We start from the raw sequence: 3,554 nt of genomic DNA, 5'->3' as shown, positions 1-3,554 counted from the left end.
GTCTGCCTTAACAGGCCAGCAGTAAGGTGTTCTGCGCTGCAATAGTGAGAAAAAGGAATCTTCTGCCTTAAAAGGCAGAAGTGACTCACCAGCTGGCCGCGGTGACTGCTCTTCCCGGTGTCTGGTGTAGAGAGCGGGGAGCAGGGAGCAGGAGGTTGCACGAGGCAATGGACGCCGGCAGAAGGGCCCGGAAGAGGAAGGGGCTGGGTCAGCTCCAGCGCGCGCTTTCCTGGCGCTTCCTGTCTGAGCTATGATGACAGGCAGCAGAAAGGCGCGAAGCCACGCCCCCGCCGCTGCATACTAACGGAGCCCGCGCTCCTCCGTCCCTGCTCCCCTGCCAGCAGAGAATTACACAAACGCCTGCAGCGGTGATATCCTGCAAGGACAAATCAGCAGTCACCACATAAAACAGTAACAGCGGCTGCCGCCGCAGCCGCTGAAGCACTCAAACCTTGAGAGCACTTACCCAGCTGAGCGCCACAGGGACCCCCAGGGATGTGTGGAGCCGTGGCCCTTTGCTGCCCCCCACAGCGGAGCGCGCAGGGACCCCCAGAAGCAGTGTGCGTCTCTGCCAGGAAGTGCCCTGTATCCCCTGGGGCCGGCAGGCTTCTGCGGGGACCTCCTTAGGGGGTACGCAGATCTGCCAGGGGAGGGTCAGGGGTCCCAGCAGCGCCGAGACCCCCTAAGACCTCTAGACCACGGGGGGTCCAGGTCTCCGGAAATGTAAAATAAAAAATTCTTCTGAGGAGCTGCAAAGGCAGCGACTATCCTCTGCGACCTCAAATTTTAGACTGAAGGACATGGGAGTAGTAGGAGCCTAAGCTGGAGGGGCCGGTCATCACTTTTTCTAATCTGAGGTGAACTATCCTGTGGGGCTCCGCCTACCCACTAGTAATGGATCTGTGTCTCCCTTCCTTCCCTTCTGCTGCTGAAAGATGGAAATTATTGGCAATTATCAAGACACCCTCAATAAAGGAGTGGTTCTGCAGGTGGGGACCACAGACCACATCTCAGTACCAATGCTTTCTGGCTGATGTTTTGGTCACTTTTGAATGTTGGTTGTGCTTTCACACTCATGGTAGCATGAGACGGACTCTACAACCCACAGAAGTTGCTCAGGTAGTGCAGCTCATCCAGGATGGCACATCAATGTGAGCTGTGGCAAGAAGGTTTGCTGTATCTGTCAGAGTAGTGTCCAGACGCTGGAGGCGCTACCAGGAGACAGGCCAGTACACCAGGAGACGTGGAGGGGGCCGTTGGAGGTCAACAACCCAGCAGCAGGACCGCTACCTCCGCCTTTGTGCAAGGAGGAACAGGAGGAGCACTGCCAGAGCCCTGCAAAATGACCTGGAGTGTGTCAGCAGTTCCTGCAAGATGAAGGCATTGAAGCTATGGACTGGCCCGCCAGTTCCCCAGACCTGAATCAGATTAAGCACATCTGGGACATCATGTCTCGCTCCATCCACCAACGTCACGTTGCACCACAGACTGTCCAGGAGTTGGCGAATGCTTTAGTCCAGGTCTGGGAGGAAATCCCACAGGAGACCATCCGCAACCTCATCAGGAGCATGCCCAGGCGTTGTAGGGAGGTCATACAGGCACGTGGAGGCCACACACAATACTGAGCCTCATTTTGACTTGTTTTAAGGACATTACATCAAAGTTGGATCAGCCTGTAGTGTGTTTTTCTACTTTAATTTTGGGGGTGACTCCAAATCCAGGCCTCCATTGGTTAATAAATTTGATTTCCATTGATGATTTTTGTGTGATTTTGTTGTCAGCACATTCAACTTTGTACAGAACAAAGTATTCAATGAGAATATTTCATTCATTCAGATCTAGGATGTGTTATTTGAGTGTTCCCTTTATTTTTTGAGCAGTGTATTACTTGTGTTACTATTTATTTACTGCAGTGTTTCCATGCATTGCTTTTATTCTAGGTTATATTTGTCTGTTAATGGCCACAGTGTATATTTGCACTTACATATAATACTTATACTAACAGGGGTGCTGGCCCTTATTTTTGTTTTTTCTTCTGTTTTCTGTACTGAGTACATTTGGGGGTGGGGGGTGGTCACCCCCTTGGTCTGTGCACATTATCTACTCATCTGTTCACAGGTAGGTGTGAAACAAAGTGGGTCACAGGTCTTGCTCTGCCCCTGTCTATTGTGAGGCCTGTTGGCATATAGCCAGGTGAGTTACTGGAGATTGGGACCATCCTTGTTGGGTACACCTTGGGGTGGCTTTTATGCTTTTTTTTATTACAAAAAAAATGTCAATTAAGTACCCAATGTATTTTTACATGTGATTCTACTCGTTGTATTCATTCTAGGTTATATTTAACACTTTTTTTCTGGGCATCCAACTTGTTGTGTGATTAACCTGTTCGATGCTGATGGTAAGTATTGCCAGACTATGTAATTTGCTTGCTGATGCCGTTATGTAGGACGTATATGGTTGCTGAACCATGACATTTGTTTGACACTTTCGGGGAATAGGCAATTTAGGTCGTGCATGCTGGTATTTGTTTGGTTCTTAGATGGAGGTATTGTCACTTCTGTATCAAGTGTGACAGACAGTCGTTCTGGATCCGGCTGTAGAAGGTCACTGCGCTTGGCTTTCAAGAAACCTTCTTGATCCTTTCATCTCTGTAGTGATATCCTTCTACCTCTAGGACCTAGCTGTGACCTCCACCTTCTGCTGCTAATTGGCACACCCCTGCTGGATGTTTAAATACCTTCAGTCTCTCCAGAGAGTCACCGTTGATAGCTCTATTTTCCCTTGTCCAGGCCTGGAGCACTAGTAGTCGGCTAGTGTCTTCTTGGAGTTCCCTTGGAGGATAGTTGGCGTCATCTCTCTGGTGTCTTCTCAAGCTAAGTGTTTCTCTTGTCTGTTTACCTGTTTGTCTTTAGTTGCAGTGGGTCTGACTAGTGTTCACCCCGTCCCCTCCCTATCTAGGGCCTATCACTAGGGGCAGTCAGGGATTAGGTTTCCTGCTCAGTGATAGGTGCGGAACCTATTTAGGGACGTTAGGAGAGTCAGGGTGTTGTCAGATCTGCCTAGGGGTCTCCACTCCCCCTTTCCCTAGTGTTTGGGCTTTCTCCCCCTCTTCCCATCGTTGTGCACTTAGTCTTTCCCTCCCCTTGTGTGACAGGTATTTGGGTGCTTCATAGAGGTATTTATTTGCTACTGTCGAGGGGATGAGCATTGGTATTTGGCAGTTCTGGGTGGTAAATGTGGGGAGGTAATATTAGTGGTAGGTGATGTGTGCAGTATTTCATTCCATATTCATCTGGGCTTTATCAGAACTATATCTAGGTTTAGTTTGCGGCTCTAAGCCCATATCTAAATATTATCTACATAATGTGTTTATGCCCAGCATCCCACTATTTCCCTTCACTGACATGAAGGGTTGATTATTAAAAAAAAATGACTGGTCAAATTCTCACAATCAGCAAAATGGGAAAAATAGGTTTCCTAAAAGTTTCCTGTCACTTTCACTCATTAAACAAAAGTCCTGACAATGGCAGGAAAGAATGTGAACCCTCCATATC

The sequence above is a fragment of the Phyllobates terribilis genome, unplaced genomic scaffold (assembly GCF_046119375.1).
Source record: "Phyllobates terribilis strain yellow unplaced genomic scaffold, ASM4611937v1 Scaffold_8__6_contigs__length_399053987, whole genome shotgun sequence".
NCBI lineage: Eukaryota > Metazoa > Chordata > Amphibia > Anura > Dendrobatidae > Phyllobates > Phyllobates terribilis.
The sequence above is the reverse complement of the archived record's forward strand: the minus strand, read 5'-3'. Positions refer to the sequence as shown.